We start from the raw sequence: 17,492 nt of genomic DNA on the forward strand, positions 1-17,492 counted from the left end.
GCCACAGAGAAGGAAATGGTTCAATTTTTGATTGCCTTTTGTCTTTTGGTCCTTTCATAATTTTGATAGAAACATCCCTTACTTTTAGATAAGATGGTTGAGAAGATCAATTTAACTCACTTCCAAAATAAAATTGAAATTATTTTGCTTCTCTCTCTCTCTCTACTTCAGCCCTTTTATACTATATGCTATAGTCTACTATGCAGAAATTGAGCTTATAGATAAGGGAAAGAGTGGGATTATTTTATTCTATATAACAAAGAAATATCTCTTCAATATTCTTTTATTAGCTTATAAAACTTGTGGTGCTCTCTATACTAATTACCCTGTAAGATTAAATACATATTAAGGAAAAAGAAAAAAATGTTTAGAGAAAGCTATAAATATAAAGTTCCACTGGGGTTGTGAGCCCTGATTTGGTAGTACTAATTTATAGTACATTTGGGGAGCTCATGCTTGTATGTCTGTTTGTTTTTTAAAGTATGTACTCTGTATGTGTCTTCATGTCTTCTCTGTGTATACCCTGTTATATAATGGACAGTATTGGACTTTACGAGATATAGCCTCCCTCCTGTCCACACAGGACCGTCATTGCGTTTACCGTTATCTAGAATTTTTAAAAAACTTTTACTTGTGCTATTCTTCCCTGCTTTGTGTAGATGCTATAGAAGATGCTGACCAAAAAAAAAAAAGGCAGAAAGGTAAAGTTTATGATTTAGATTTATAGCCAGAGTTGGAGTCATCAAGTCATTGAAGTGTCTTGGAATCATTTAAAACACTAGGCTTGAATGAATCTTTGAAATTCCAAACCTCGGATTCCTCCCAGCGCCTCGGTGGAAGAGGGACTGAGAGTGTGCACACGCTGTCAGTCTGCAGCCACCAGTTTTGTGCCAGGGCACCCAGCACTAGATGGGATAGTGCACGCCAAGCCCTCGACGCCAGGGCCAGCATCCTGAGCACCGGGGAGGGCCGCCGCTATTAACCTGTCTGATTTCATTTTGTCTCCACATCTCTTTCTGCTCCCTGATGGCCATGCTGAGAAGCAGCAAAATGTCCAAGAAATAGGAAAACACCCTAAGGAAGGGAAACACATCGGGCCTCGGTGGGCTGGACACCTGCTAATAATTGGCAGCCGCTCGTTTCTTTTCTTGGGAGAGATTTACTTGCAAGCTTCCCCCAGACTCTTTCCCAAGTGAAGACCCGCCCCAGAGACACACGGAAACACCTCCATGGCCCATGTCTGACTCAGTCTGGTCCCCTGAGGTTCAGTTGGGTGGTAAATTTACATTAATCTCAAGTCTTTTATTTTGTGAAAAACAGTGAACTGTTCAGTCATCTGTGTAAGAAAAACAAAAATAAAATCTGAATATGGTTGCCACTGAGTAGAACTTTAAGACATGTACAGTGGGAGGAGTGTATTTTTTCCTGTGCTTATGATAAAGTGGGCAGTTAAGAAATTAACCAGTACTCATGCTATGGCAGGCGTGGCCATTGGTGCACCTTCTCCAGAAAGTCATCAGGGACCCCTCGAGTTTATACCACGTGACCCAGTAATTCCTTTTCTAGGAATCCACTTAAGAAGATATTAAGAAATTCAGACAATCTGATATTCAGATATATCCCTTAAAGTGTTATTTGCAATAACAAGCAAACAAAAAACAAAAAACAAAAAAAAAGGAAGACAATATGTAATTCCAAAAATGAGAGAAAAAGCTAAAAAAAATAAAACCCTTTTCTAGGGGGTGTAATATTATATAGACATTGAAAGGCATGTTTTTGAAAAAAAATTTAGTAATGTGGGAAAATGCTCACATTCATATAATATTGAAAGAAAAATCAGAAACAGAACTGAGTATTTTTGTATATATGAAAAGAGAATCCTGGTGCACAATCCCTTATCCTCTAGTCTCAATCCAAATGGTTTCAAAAATTGAAAAGGTTTTTTGGTAACTTCTTTGCTTGAAAAACGTGGCTTGAACTAGTGAGGCTCTATTTTATCTGACTTAATAAGAATGTGCATCTGTTTTGCCACAGAAACGTTGAATGTGTTATGGAGTGCTGCTCCAGACTCTGATGAGCTATTATGTATTAAATGGTAGTTCATCACAATACTCTGTAAAATCCAAACAGTTCTGAATTCTGAAAAATATCTGTCCCAGGAGTTTCAATTAAGGGGTCATGGACCTAATAGATATCATCAGTGATTTATCAGTGTCAAGGTTACCGTTGATCTTTATGCTTTTCCATATTTTCTAAATGTTCTGCAATAGACATGCATTAGTTTAGCATCAGAAAAATTAAGTAATATTCATTTAAAAATAAACATATTGAAGCATCAGAGAATCATCTCATTTCAGTCAGAATTCTCGAATTTATCACTTGCTTCCTGCCGCCTTGTTACTGCAGCCACAGGTGGCGTTTAAACCAAAGAGTTCTGATTTGTTGAAAGAAAACATTCATGGGATGAAATAAAGGAGAAATTGACCTGTCTGCAAGCTGTTTTGGGGCTCAGCACGGCACCCAGTGAGGGATGCTCACCTAGAGGAAGAACTCGGGGGATAGGGCTCCCGCCAGGGTTGAGCCCAGGCATTAACCATGGGCTGTTTTATCATGTTCTGTTTATGTGGATGGGTCAAGAAGCACACAGCCAGAGACACAGGAAGTTAGTGTAGAGGTCATAAATCAGGGGGCAGTGAGGAGCAGGATAGCAGGAGGGAGGGGAAATGTTAACATGCAAGGCTCACTCTGCTCATGGCCAACTCTTCCTCCCCAACCAGGTGGACACTCACTGACCTGTCACAAGGTTGCCCCACAAAGCTTTGGGGCCCATGTCTGAATGGATTGCTGTAGCCTTGTCATCTCTCCCTTCGCCCAGTTCCCTGCATCCTAAGACTCGAAGCCAGCACAGGACCTGGAAAAATTACATGTAAGTGTTGATTAAAGTTTCTTTTCTCAAACCAAACAGTGGTGAGAATTTTCTTAGGTGAAAATAACAAACACTGTAAATTACATGAATGACTTTTCTTTTAACAGAGTATCAGAGAATTAGAATGGAAGGGGGGCGCTGGGTTAGATTCTGCATATTGGTGGTGCCCTAACCTAGTAGTGGCTCTTACACTTGAGCTTGCATCAGTCATCCAGAGGGCTGGTTACAGGACAGCTTGCTGGGCCTTGTGCCTAGAATTTCTGATTCAGTAGATCTGGAGGAGGAGGGCTGGGAATTTGCTTTTCTAACAAGTGTCCAGGTGATGCTGAGAGAGCTGGTCCAGGGACCCCACTTTGAGAATCACTGCTTTAGCTCATGTGACTGAGGAGCAATGTCAAAGGTGGAAAAGTATATTAAATATTCGGTACTAAACATCACTCAATTAAGATATTTAGTGCTCCACTTAACACATTGATTCATCTCTCAGAAAAGAGAATTTTAAGGTCCTCTCATCACCGTCACATTTGAAGTCCAGCCAAGTCGCTGTCATTATTCTGACAATTTCACTCCAGAGTCATTAGTACCAGTCATTCATTGCCCTTTGTTTTCAACAGGGGTGAGTAGCAGTGCTGTTACTAGGCTAAAATGACAGCAACAGACCTTTTATAAGTCTGTTCATAGTACTTTTAGATACACTCAGTGGGGAAACGCTTTGTTTGCCTGGGGAGGGAAATATGTTGCTTCCTTTCGAAGTGAATCACCATAATATCCCTCCCCGCATACACTTAAGTGTGACTTGATTTTACGAAACACATGTGAGAAGGGAAGCACCTCCAGAAAATAAAAGACCAGGTCAGCTGGTTCAGGTTTGTGTGGGGTTATGAGTTCTCAGGACAGACTTTTTTTTTTTTAATCCTCACCCGAGGATATTTTTGTATTTATCTTCAGTTAGAGTTGGAGGGAGGGAGGGAGAGAGAAACATCAACGTGAGAGACACATCGACTGGTTGCCTCTGCAGACCCAATGAGGGCCGGGGTGAACCACAACTGAGGTACGGGCCCTTGACCAAAATTGAACCCGCAACTCATTGGTCTGCAAGCCAGTGATGCTGGAACTGCTGAGCCAAACCAGCCAGGGCTCAGGACAGACATATTTTTGAGGATCAGCATGTTACTGTTTCAGCTTTGGAACAAGCCAGTCACCTCTCTGCTGAGGACAAGAATAATTGATTCCCTATTAATAGGAAAAAAAGTAGAAGAGCTTGGCTTAACAAATACACACTTGGATGTATGTGAGCATTCATGTAAATGTACATATGTGCCTGTGAATATATATGCATTTTGTACATTTCTAAGCTTTCACTGTAGGAATTTTAAACACATTTTTCTTTTGTTTCTTTGAATTGGTGTGAATGTAAAGATGACATAAGTGGTGCTGTCCAGGAAATGTTTGAGAAACTTCTGGGCATTTTAAATCTGTGGGAGCCCTGGCCCGTTTGGCTCAGCGATTAGAGCATCAGCCCATGGACCAGTGAGTCACGGGTTCAATGCTGGTCAAGGGCACGTACCTTGGTTGCAATTTGCCCTGGCCCTGGTCACATCGATGTCTCTCTCCCCCCCCACCCCCACCCCTCCACTCTATCTGAACAAAAATGGAAAAATGTCCTCAGGTGAGGAAAATAAATAAATAAATAAATAGGAAAGCAATAGGATTTATAGCATTTTCCTTAGGTATGGTAAATGTTATCATCCAAAGTATCACTTAGGACTTTCAGTGCCTTTATCATAATTCTCTGGATTGAGAATAACCACTGTTAATAAAGCAATTGCCAAGCAGGTATGTAATGAAGGAGTGTATCTATTGCCTAAACATTAGCAGAGCCCCAAATCCTGGAGATAGATTTAATAAGTGCATATGTTTAAAATAAAAATCACAAAATCAGCAAAATAAGACCAAAAAAAAAACCTGATTCATGATGAAAGAGTTCTGTAGGAATTAATTCAAAGCTATCTTCAGGGAGCTGTCCAAAGGGTAACAGGGCTGATACTAGGGCTGGTGGAGTGGTGAGTGATATAATTATCTATTATTTTCTACCCTCACAAACTAAAACATCTCTGCCAAGCACTAGTTAGTTATTCTGCACAGCATCCTTGGAAAGAAGGTTTTCAATTTATAAGGCGTCTCCACCATGCAGGGAAAGAAGTGGGTTGGATCAGGTGCTCATTAATCCCCCTCCTGCTTTGGCATCCGTGAGTGTCCACATTTACACATCAGGTGTTCCTGTAGGATCACCTTTTATGACCTGGCTCACCTGCCTGGATCACTCCCCGTCCCCTCAGGTGAAGCGCTTAAGTCACCTAGAGCTTAGGGCAACTCTATAAAATACCGTGCGTGTGTGGGTACCGGGGTGTATGGGAAGCATCTGTGCTTTCCCTCCAATTTTGCTGTGAACCTAAAACTGCACTATTAGAAAGTTTATTAATAAAAAAATAAGAATCAAATAGTATGACAGCTCCTCAAAAAATTAAACCTAGAATTACCACAGGATCCAGCAACCCTACTTCTGGGTATACACCTAAAAGAAGTGAAAATAGGGCCTTAAAGATATTTGCCCATGTTCATAGCAGCATTATTCACAGGACTCAGCAGGTGGAAAAAAACCACTTGCCTATCAGCAGATGAGTGGCTAAAGAAAATATGGTATGTATATGCTATAGAATGTTGTTCAGCCTTCTAAAGATGCAATCCTGACACATGCTACAACATGGATGAACCTTGACAATACTGAGTGAAATAAGCCAGACACAAAAGGACAAATACTGTCTGATCCCCACTCATACGAGGTACCTAGAATAGTCAGGTCCATAGTCCGAAAGTGGAATGATGGTTGCCAGAGGCTAGGAATAGAGGGGAATGGGAGGTTAGTGTTTAATGGGTGCAGAGTTTCACTTTCAGAAGATGAAAATGTTCTGGAAATGGATGGTGGGGTGGTTGCACAGTCATATGAATTTACTTAATGCTACTAAACTATACTCTTGCAAATTGCTAAAATGGGTCCAGCTGGTGTGGCTCAGTGGTTGAGCATCGACCCATGCACCAAGAGGTCGCCAGTTTGATTCCCGGTTAGGACACGTGTCCAGGTTGTGGGCCAAATCCCCAGTGGGGAGCATGCAGGAGGCGGCCAATCAGTGTTCTCTCTCATCAATGTTTTTCTCTCTCTCTCTCCTTCTCACTTCCTCTCTCTCTAAAATCAATAAAGAAAAAAAAAAACTTAAAAAATTGCTAAAATGGTAAATGTTATGTTATGTATATTTTAACACAATAAAAACACTGAATACCAGAGATCGCTTCCTTCCAAGAATGCTGTGCAGAATAATTGGCTAGTGCTTGACAGGGGTATCGTAGCTTCCAGGTGGAGTAAGACTGGATGGCCATGTCCCTTACCCCTCCCTCAGCCCTCATACTTACTTTCCTTGGCCTGCTTTTGGGCCTGGGGGCAGGATCTGCAGAATGTCCTGCTTCAGTCTTAGCAATGGATTTCCTCTCAGGGCGAGGACACATTTTTCAGAAACTACCAGGAGAAATGCTATAAACAACTATGATCTCTGGCGAGGACACATTTTTCAGAAACTACCAGGAGAAATGCCATAAACAACTGTGATCTCTACCAAACACCCTTTCCACGTAGAGGGAAGCTGCTGCACGGTGGCGGAGGTCAGTGTGCCCACCTGTGTCCCTGCAGCGGGGCTGCTCCAGTTTGTCAGAATCACATGCTCATGAACAAGTCCAGGCACAGTGCTCGGCACGCATGCGGTTTCGGAGCCGTGTGCATAGCTGTGGCACACAGCAGGTTCTGATCCGTGGAGGTGGATGTGAAGTCAGGAACCAGAAGAAATCCTAAATTGAGCATGAAAACTTTGCAAGAAAATGAATAGCACACAGTTCTCCTCCACCAGGGCCTCAAACTATTATAATACTCCAAACTAGTATAATTTATCCCCCCATCACCAAATCTCTGTAGTATTGGGTATTACTGTACCCACAAATCACAAAACAGTTTAGTGAGTGACCTGCAGTCCTGTGAGAAATATGCAGTACTGGACACATTAAGGTAGTCCATTTGGGCTTTACATTTTGGGGGTGTTGCTTTTTATTCTATGTTTCCAGAAAGCTGGCCTTGGAGAACGACCATGGGACTTAGTAGCCATGGTTTCTCTCCAGTTTTCCTTTATCACTTCAGACCTTGCCTCTCTCTGAGTCTGACCAGGGGTTGTGATTTCTACAAAGCAGTGCATAAGGGTTCATAGTTTCAAAGAGGTCAGAAACCTGTCCTAAATTATCTCATTTTCTCCTTAAGACATGAAGATTATTTATATGTGTGTGTACGTATCATATATATATATATACATATATATATGCATATATATATATACATATATATATATATACATATATATATATATACACACACACACACAGACACATACATGTGTGTATATTGTGTATGTGTTTGGCTTAAGGAAAAGGTATAACTAAAAAAAGAGGTAAAATAAGGTCATCAAAGTTAAAGTACAATATATATAAATTAGTCCCCTCATTCCCACCCCAGACTTTTCAAATCTGCTTAGAAATAAACTCTCCACGCTCTTCACTTAGGTGATGGAGAACAGGGCAAAGCAAACAAAGGTTTTGAAGTCAGTTGCCATAGGGAGCTACTAAGATATATATATGTATATATTTTAAAAACTGAAACTAAGGGTTTTTAGAGAAAAGAAAACCCAGGTAAGCAATATCAGAGAGAGAAAAAGTAAGTGCTTATTTCTCCTTGACATCCACATGTAGCTACGAGCACCCTACACTTGAGTGGAAATGATATGGTTATAGAGTCCAATCAAAATTAATTCAGCCCCTTGATTTGGATGGACCCACTGACACATGTTTCTCCTAGAGAAGACCAGCAAACCAACAACATTCATCCAGACAGGATGATGTAAGGTGGAGAAGACCAACAAAGACAGACCCTTGAGGGCTCCCTCTAAGGCTCTCATGTCTCCTAGCAATCAGATGTGCCTCCATCCAGACACTGAATTCATGTTTAGTGATGGCTTAGCTACCTGGAACCCAACTAGCCAGAACCCTGAATTAACTACCCTTCCTACTTCCCCTCCCCCACCTCCGTTTCACCCCCTCCCACACACCCCACCCTACCCCACACATCCCACTTCCCTTTTTCAGAGATAAAGATTCAGAAAACAAGAGAGCTTTGGTTTAGTCAAGGTGGAGAATAACTGTACCTGGGAGGATAGTTGTAGCTGATGACACTGGCCTGATAAATCGTTGGGAATGGTTAAAATGTTATAATTAGGAAAAGAAACTGCTTTGGGAAGATTTTCAACAGAAAGTATTTTCCAGCTCTCTGTCAATTAACCAGAAAATTGAAACAAATCTTAGTGTCCTCAAATAGGTCTAGTTCACTGAGATTTTATTGCACCTATTTTCATGCCTTTGTAATAATCTAAAAGTGTTGCTTTAGGATGGAGAAATACACCATTCATTTTTATTCTTCTTGAGAAACTGTGCAAGTTTTGGCTTTTATCACATTTCCAGTGCCAGAGTTTAAATTTTAAAAATCTTTTTCAAGGTTTATTCTATTTATTATACTTGGAGACCCTCTAAAAGTTGTGATATTAAGAGTGATATAAAAAAAAATTTGTGAACTTATGTATTTAGCTCCTATAGTCATTGGGGAACCATGGGCATAGTTTTGAAGTCCATTCTATTGGGGTTTTTTTTAGAATGTATGATATGATTATTTGTAACATATTGTTTCATAATTATGTTATGCTCAAGGCATCATCAAAATTAATTTTCATTATATGCATATGCACTAATTGTACAAATAGGAATGATGTAGGAAATGATAATATACATTAATATATAATGCAGAAATTTCAAATGATATTCCCTGTGAGTCTCCAGATAAACTCAGCCACGCATGTTGTAAAACTGCTTACCAAGAGCTATCAGTCATAGCACAACTAGTTTATCAACTTATTCTAATTTCCAGTCTGTTGTTTTTTACAAATTATCTGTGTGCTCTTTATTTGGATACATCTGTCACTAGCAAAGTAACACCTCCTTCTGAGCTGTGATTTAACCCAGGGAATGGCTCCAGTGTCCCAAGGAATCCCGCGTTACACTGACCATTGTGAGGGCCTGGCGCCTGAGCTGGCTGCAGCTGGAGACGGCAGGACAGGGGTCACAATGAGGGAGGGGGTTTCTGCTCTTCTGCTCCCAGACAATGTTTGCAAAGCTCTGCAGAGTAGCAGGATTTTAGAGTCCTCAGAGTGCTTAACTGGAAGATAGAATCTGTTGTTTCTAGCAGATTTCTGCTGTAGTTCATGTCTGATTTGTCACCAGGGCTGATTATTAAACTGAGCCCCATGTCTTAAGTGTTCTTAATTACTAGAAATAGCAGAATCAGGGCCCTGGCCAGTTTGGCTCAGTGGTTGGAGTGCTGGCCTGCAGACTAAAGAGTCCCAGGTTCAGTTCCTGCTAGGGGCACATACCAAAAAAAAAAAAAAGAAAGAAAGAAATAGCAGAATCAGAGAAAAATTATTTCCTTTTATCAAATCAGAAGTACCTTTATTTTCCTGACTGTAAAAGCAATAATGTCTATTGTACGTAATTTATAAAATGATAGGATAGAAGAAAATAAATTAGCAATAATCCAACTACCCAGATATCACCTACATGTTAACTTAGTCTTTTGTGTATTTTTGCAGACTTTTTAAAAATTAATCAACTTAATTCCATTACAAGCAGGTACAGTAAGTCCTAACTTAACGTCGTCAACAGGTTCTGTGACTTTAAGCAAAACTACATATAATGAAACCAATTTTACCATAGACTGATTGGTATAAACAAGAATTAAGTTCCTACCACATCTCATTATGGTATAACAAAAGGATGTTGAACGAAACTATGTTATTCAAGGACCTGCTGTCCTCAGACTGATTACATCTCACGAGTTAGTGGAGCTTAGGAATAATGACTTTAGACATCATTTTCTAGGAGAGTAATCTTGTAGTTGCTTATTTTTCTCCCTTCAAATTACATTAATCAGTTCTTGTCAGCACAGATACCTGTGTGGATTCACCAGTATGTTTATCAAGTGGAAACTGCTATCAATTGGTTTGTTTCATTTCTATATTCTATCAATAAAAATGATTATCAAGTGGTCCTATAAGATCCTAATGGGCCTCTGGAATCACAAAAGAAGATTCAATTATGTACAAGATGGTTTTAGATTGAGGTCAATTGATGGCATTCCATTTATTTAAAAATTCGTAATCAATATACTCTAAGGCAATTTGGCAGAAATGGAAAAGGTTGATTAGCCAGATTCCCTCATTCCCCATACGTAATCCAAACAATATGGACTCCAGTAGAATTCTAATTTTATACCTGATGGCAACAGAATGAGATTCAAATACGTCTCTGCATATGCTGTGAACCAGAGAAGTTTCCTTAAACTTTGCATCCTTTATCCCCCTGTAAAGGAGCATCTCCTCAGATTCCTGGTGTTCCTTCAGCTGTGCTGCTTTTCTTTGGAGAGTGCCAGGACTTTGGAACGGAATGAATCCTCACACTGAGCCGAGATTAGGAGGGGCTTTGAGCACTGAAAGAAAACCCAGATGAAGTAGATAGCAAGCGGCTGCTAGAAGAGATTTTGCTTTAAAAAATTATCTGCATTTGGAATTGGCTATGACTAGGTCTTATCATCCTCTCTGCAAGATGTAGGTTATTTGAAAGCAGGTTCTTCTAGGTTCTTCTCTCTGCATCCCTTCACAGCCTTTGTGTCCTTGTATATAACAGGGACTCAGTTTGTATTGACTTGAGTTTATATTTCTGTGTCTCTTGAGTGACAGATGAATGGTATGTTTAATTCAGATAACTACATTTTGCCTTTTCTACAGCAGCCAGAGGGTGCTTTGCTAAATACCCGTGATCGTGTTGAATGCCCAGGTGTAGGGAGGAGATGTACATTACTCTGATCCTCTACAGGAGGAGCTGCTAATGTGGATGATGAGAATTTGGTTCTTCATCTTCAGTTTCGATTTGACCTCCTTGCTACACTGAGTCACGGTGTTCGCTCTTTGGTGATAGGCACGTCATTTAAGTCTGAGACTGTCCTTGGACTGTTTATGACATTGTATCTGAATTTCCCATTACAGTCACAGCTGGGATTTATCATAAAATTTCAAGAACACACTAAAAGTTAGTTGGTTTGTAGTTGACATTGAAATTAACTTTCTCTAACCTAAACCAGTGAAAACTAAAATGCTCCTCACCACATAAAAGTTTTGCTTTCGCTGTGCTCAGACCCCTCCCACCTTGTCACAGCACAGTCATTTGGAGTCTAGTTTGGGGGCGGTGTGGTTGTATCTCAGTGGTGTATGACCCACTTTTTCGTACCACTTAATTACCCGTGTTTTTACAACACTCGTCAGAAGTTCTGATGACTGTGGACTATAACCCGAAAAAGGTTTTCTGATACATCTCATCAGCGCTGCTCTAGAACCCTGCGTTATCGGAAGAAGGGGTCAGCTCTGCAGGGTATGCGTTAACTACCAGAGGATGACAGAACACTTCCTCTAGTTTCTGGATAATGAGCAAGCACACAGGTAAAGATGCCTTTCTCAGAGTCGGCTCCTTTTGTGTCTTAATTATTTTGTTGAACTGACTTTTACATATTCATCACTGCCTGCAAATGTTTTCTGCTGTGTTTTGCAGAGGGCTCAGAGGAATAAGCCTTTTAATTGGTACCCTGGGACCTTCATAACTTAACTTTTCATGAAAAGTCTAAAGAGATAATGATAAAAAAAAAAAAAAAAATACTCTCAGCTCTTCTCTCTGTGTCCCTAGAAAACATCTTCATTGTTTTTTTTTCTCTTTGCTGTCAAGGTGCTTGTCTGGGTCTCAGCTCCTGGGTTGGCAGCAGTGGGTGTGCGAGTGAATGCTGGGTGAGCTGCAGGGTGTGCAGGACTGGATGGAGCAGAGGGAAATGTGCAGAAGGGAAGGGGCGTGATGGCAAAGGGGTGCTGTGCCCACTGAGCAATGTGCTGCAGCGAACTGAGAGCAGATTTCGGACAGCGACAGTGACCCAGTGTTGGCAAATTCATCCCTGACCGCCTGCCGTTTCAGAAACATTTGTTTCTGATGTCGCTTTTGTTCATTTGAAGAACTTTTCAAACACTGTCATTGTTTCCAAACAAAATGTTGTAGGTGTCATCTTCCTGAATTTGCACAAATGTTTTGGGGTGCATGTCTTTGCTGAAACTTGGTTGACACGTGGCCCCTGCAAGGTGGTGCCCGTGCCCCGGATCCCGCTTGCCCGCGTGCTGACTGACATACCAGCGCGGAGTCTTCGAAAATGCCCGTAGATAAGTCAACGTTGTTTTCCCTGAAAGTCCTGATACAGAAAAAGAATGAAAGTACAAACACTAACTGGAAAAAATGTCACACATTTTAGCCACTTTGCATCCCTTGTTAGGACGAACCCTGGTTGGGTTTTTTACATTTGTGAACTTGTGCGGTAGGTGGAGCCGTGTGGGTGGCCCAGAAAAAGTAGCGGTTAGAATAAGATTTTCCATTTATTGCCCTTTGTGCATGGCTAAAAATAAGATTCATACAAATCAGAATATGTAGTGCAAGCACAATCACCCTGTTAATTCTGATGACTGGCTTGCCCGCATCTTTGCATCTGTCTGGTAAGTGGTGCATTGGGAAATACGTGTGTCTCTGTTGAAGTAGCAAAAGGCAGCCAGGCTTGTGCGCTGTTTGCTCCATGTGAGAGTTTATCAGCATGTTCCCCTTCTGAAGGAAGAAAGACACAACTCATACATAAACAAATTGTGTCAATGGAAGGTTGGGAAAAAAGTGATAGAATCCCCTGAATCTTTTTTTTTTTTAAAGTAATTGCTGTGTTTGAAATGCTGTTTTACAACCTTCATCTTCTGGGCTCATTGTTAGAAAGTTGCTTCTTGTAGATTCAGAACAACAAGGGGAGAATTTCTTAGTGGTGTTACAGGGGGATTGGAAAACTCTTTTGCTTGTGTAGGAATTGGGTGGTGGGGAAGGATGAGCCCGTGCCTGCCCTGGAGGACCCAGCGTGGACACAGATGCTGGAGGGGCAGCTAACCAAGTAAAAAGTCCCCTCCATCTGACCGCTGAGTCTACTGCAACCACAGTAAGTGACAGCATGTCAGTTTGTGGCTAACAGAAACACCAAAGAGAGGTGGTGTCAGCATTCATAGGGAAATTTGTGCCTTCATAATCCTAATGATGGTGCTGTCCCCATTCCGCTGGCTGAACGGCGGTAGCATTTCCAAAGAATGAAAATGTCCGCAAGTGCTCTGAGCCTTGCCATGTGATCCAACTTGTGAAATAAGATAAGTCAAGAAGGCAGTCATTCTAGAAAGCTCTGGAAATTGAAGACTGTAAAATCACATTTCTCTTGGGTGTCTCCATTGGTGGCAGACAGTGAGGGGTGGTGGTTAACGCTTTGAGAGAAAGGACTTAGATCAAATCTTAGCTTAGCTACCTGTTGACCTTGATCTATTTTATTTAACCTCTCCTAGGCCTAGATGTTTTTATTTGAAAGCAGGAAAAGGAATAATACCTACCTCATAGGATGGCTGTGAGGATTAAATAACATATGTTAAGCACAAAGCCAGCACTCAATAAAATGATGGCGGTATCATTCTTATTTATGCCGCTGCATCGCAAGAACGCATTGGAGAATTTCAGGGCACTTGGGGGTTCCGTTCTCCTCTGTGCTTGGAGTACAGATTTTGGAATTAAATGGACACGAGATCAGCCTCTTGTTCATTGTTTCTCACTCAGAAGGCTAAAGGTCATTTACAGAATAGTTGGGTTTTTCATACATTACTGATGCTATCTGGAGGGTCACTTTTTAATTTTGCCATTAAATTCACACGGTGTAAACCACTCTTTTCTTTTAAGATAAGTACTGTGTTGCACATATTCAGTTATTTTTACCTTCTCATTATGTTTTTTAGTTAAACATGGATATTTCAGTTCTAACATCTGCATGTTAATTGTGATATCTGCTGGTGTACATTATGAAAGAGAGAGTGCTAATATTGTAATCAAGTAAGGTTTTAAATATTTCAGGTGGGGATAGGTAAAAACTTCAGAAGCAATTAGTTTCCATGGAGGTATAATTCCCTCCAGAAAATATTGCATCTGTTATCATTGTATCTGTTATCAACCAGAATGGGTTGCTGATCAATCCAGGTGCTAACCAGCAGAAAACAATTATTGCTTCTTTTACCTTTTATTATTTTTGCAAATTATTTTATGTTTAATGTAATGCATACCTGCTTTTTTAGAAGTATTTTCTACCCATTGAAACTTTCCATTAAAAAGCAAATGTATTTTATATTTCATAATAAGGTGATAATTGCTGACATCACTTAACTTTTTGGGTTAACCTTTTACATCAGATGCTAAGAGCTCAGATCAGACTCATCCTTTCTCCATCACCTTTCTAGGATGTATTTTCTTCATTTATCAATTTTTTAAAAAATTATGACTGTACCTTTACTTTGCCACACCTGGGATCTGACAAGAAGTGATAAATGAGACCAATAAGCTAAGGAATTAAAACATGGTACAGATATGAAACAGTGATGCTTGGTTTTATCAACTGATATATTTTGCGTTTTTAGTTTGTTTGTTTTTTAATTTCTCTCCAAATTTCCCTTTTCATAGTCTGTCCTCCCCTTCCAATCACAGATACAACTTCTGACTGGTAATTTATATATTAACATCATCATCAGATTTTCCCATTTTTTTAATGTTAGGACCCATCACTCTGGGTGGAGATGTTTCTCAGGTCAGCTCCACCAGTAAGATCTGTCTTTCGTAAGAATGGTTCTTTCCGTGTCTCCAGACAAAGCTGCTTTCTTCCTTTTTTTTTTTTTTTTTTGTCTGTTGAGCAAAATGGGAGAATGCTTTTCAGCCAAGCAAATCATTCCAGGAGACTCACAAAGTTCCTAGCATTGGAGATACGGCTTCTACCCCTCCATGAACACACACGCTCGCTGCCCATTTTCTTTGCCTGCCTTATTGCATTTTGCCACAGACTGAAGTTTCTGTAGAAATCAGAGGTAAAAGAAGGTGATAAATTAGGCTCTGGCTGTGATGCCCTCCCACATCTTCCTCAAGAATGACAGAGATTCTGAAATCCATCCCATTGATATACCCTGTACTTCTTCCTACATAACAGCCAGTTTTAGCCTCTCCTTCATGTGCAATTGGAGGGTACCGCTGGGCCAGCCTCATTATTCCTTTGGTTGAATAATGTAAAGCATTTGCAATGGAGATTTACTCTAATGATGTAAGTGCATGTCCGCCTTGCTGGCTTAATGCACTCAGTCATGGAATACTTTAGAGTTTATTGCTAATGGATGAATCCTCGGGAAAATCGAAATTTTCAATAAGATTGACATTTGGAGTGAGAAATATAAATCTAATGAGAACATTTCAACCCAGGTTTGTAATTAGGGCTGAATGGAGTAAATGTGTACACGGCACCACGGAAGGGCACGGCGGAAGGTGAAATCGCTCCACGCTCTGCTGTGAATGAGGGATGAAGGCCGATGTATCAGTGTCAGGCCACAACCCTGTGGAGTATAAATGATACTGTCACCAAGTGCTGCACGGGGTGCCCAGGGAATTCCACTCCAGTAAATTACATTACTTAGACAGACCTGAAGGCATTGTGTCAGAATGAGGGGAGGGAAGAGAAGGCTGTTGGCACCCAGTGGAAGATATCACAGTACAACTGGCCGCAGGGATAGAAGTCCCTGGTTTCCATTATACCTGGCCGCTTGGTGTTCTCCTTTAGTTCTCAGAGGTTACCAATGGTGCATGTGAAAGCACATGTCTGCTGGGGGATAGGTTACAACTGACCACAAGGGAATAAATGGAAGTTGATTTGTATACGCTGGTTAGTGTTTGATTTTCTCTTCATTATTTGTAGCTGGGTGGTTTTAGATGTTCAGTGTGAGCCTGCCCTTCTTTTCTTTCCTTTTTGTGAGGACCCAACATACATCATTCCCTCTGTAACATTGTTTCTTTTCAAACCCTGCCTTAATAAGAACATATGTTTCTTTACTCCTCCCCTAACACTTGTTTCCTCTCATCACCTTCCATCCCTAAGGGAACAAGTTGTACCAGCAGCGCATAACATTTCATTTTGTGAAAGAACTCAGAGTGAAGAACAGCCGATACCTAGAGTGCAATTTGTGGAGAAAAACTATTTGTTTCCACTTCTATTTTCTTTTATCCCTGCAGTGAAATGAGGCCACCTTTTTCGGTTGATTTGTCATACCATCTCTGAGATGGCATTAGAAAAAGAAAATCAGAGTATCGATTGCACTGCTGCCTGCGAGGTCATTGAGGACGTGCTAGTCACCTTTGTCCGGTGTGACTTCCAACGCCAGTTCTTGAAAAAGCCAACACCAAGTACTCTGGAATTAGTCAGGTTCACTTCTCAACTAGAAAGGAAATTTCCTCTCCTGAATGAATAGAGATTTGAAACAGTATCCATCCTGACTTTCTTCAGTATGTGTTACACTTTGTCCTTAGTGAAATAAACTTGACTAGCATCACTGGTAGTCTGTTGACAGAGACGTCACATGGCATTCCGCAGAATGCCTCTGTCAGGCTCCCTGTGGCAGCTTGGAACAACCTTTCTGAAACAGATGACACAGAGCAGTGACAGCAATACCTTGGATTTGACTTTCATTCTCTCCAAAATAATACTCTATTTGTATCAGGGTATCACAATTTAGTCTTTATTTTGTAGCCATAGTTACAGTCTTATTATATTCATCCAAGCATGAAACTTAGTAAAAACCAAGATACTTGGAAAACTAGTTTTAAGAGAGGATAGGAAAAACCTTGGTTAGCAGTAAGATAGTTGATATTTCTGTTTTATGTAAGGTACCATCACCTTTATTTATTTATGTTTTCTCTCTTCACCTTCTTTTATCCAGTCCCCTCTCCCCCGTCCCCTCTGACCTCTGTCAGTTAGTTCCACGCGTCCATACCTCTGGTTCTCTTTCCTTCCTCAGTTTATTTTGTTCCTTAGATTCCATGTATAAGTAAAATCATACGTGGTACCATCACCTTTAAAATGTTGTTTGTTGATGATTCTAGGATAATAACTAGGTGCAAAATGCGTGATATAAAATGTCTTCGTGCCGTGTGCCATCCTCAGCATAGAAAGGCTATGCTGTAAAGGACTGTCAGACGTCTGCGACTCTTAGCTGTGTGGGAAATGCATGCCTCTCCCTAAACTCACTAGAATTTTCCCTTCTTAATTATGTTAATTTGGTGGTAGTATGTGCCTTACATCTTACACTGTCTTTTTATCCATGACATCAATTGGGAAATCACATATGTTTTGTTGTTTGCCACAGTAGTATACGTGTGACGTATTCCTTTGTCCGGGCCTGTGGACGCAGAGTGC

The 17,492-nt window shown here is 40.7% G+C and overlaps 1 protein-coding gene across 2 annotated transcripts in view; it reads left to right on the forward strand.

Annotated features, from left to right (window-relative positions):
- Positions 1-17,492, forward strand: part of BACH2 (BTB domain and CNC homolog 2) — a 218,528-nt gene that overhangs the window by 68,083 nt on the left and 132,953 nt on the right. Inside the window, exon 3 of one of the 2 annotated variants that reach the window (XM_036249409.1) lies at positions 2,778-2,926. The gene's annotated coding sequence lies outside the window, so the exon portion shown is untranslated. Of the gene's footprint in view, positions 1-2,777; positions 2,927-11,240; positions 11,614-17,492 lie in introns of those variants that run through there. The other variant, XM_036249410.1, reaches the window with a different exon arrangement.

Source organism: Molossus molossus, unplaced genomic scaffold, assembly GCF_014108415.1.
Source record: "Molossus molossus isolate mMolMol1 unplaced genomic scaffold, mMolMol1.p scaffold_m16_p_8, whole genome shotgun sequence".
NCBI classification, from domain to species: domain Eukaryota; kingdom Metazoa; phylum Chordata; class Mammalia; order Chiroptera; family Molossidae; genus Molossus; species Molossus molossus.